Consider the following 217-nt stretch of genomic DNA (forward strand, 5'->3'; position numbering starts at 1 on the left):
ATTGTTAGAAATATAAACATGAACTTCCTTTACATATAAATGAAACTCTTGGTTATGAACGAAATTAAAAGTAATGAATAATTTCACTGAAAATAAAATTGCAGTAGTTACTTAAATGAAATGAACATGTACATTAAATTTATGAAATTTAATGTACTTCTAATAAAATTTTATGAAAAGTACATTAAATTTCATAAATTTTCATGAAAAATACATT

The 217-nt window shown here is 19.4% G+C and overlaps 1 protein-coding gene across 1 annotated transcript in view; it reads right to left on the bottom strand.

Annotated features, from left to right (window-relative positions):
* LOC108686440 (vacuolar protein sorting-associated protein 18 homolog) overlaps positions 1-217 on the bottom strand; it is a 9095-nt gene that overhangs the window by 3279 nt on the left and 5599 nt on the right. The gene's annotated exons all lie outside the window — the stretch shown is intronic.

This window comes from Atta colombica, unplaced genomic scaffold, assembly GCF_001594045.1.
Source record: "Atta colombica isolate Treedump-2 unplaced genomic scaffold, Acol1.0 scaffold181, whole genome shotgun sequence".
Taxonomy (NCBI): domain Eukaryota; kingdom Metazoa; phylum Arthropoda; class Insecta; order Hymenoptera; family Formicidae; genus Atta; species Atta colombica.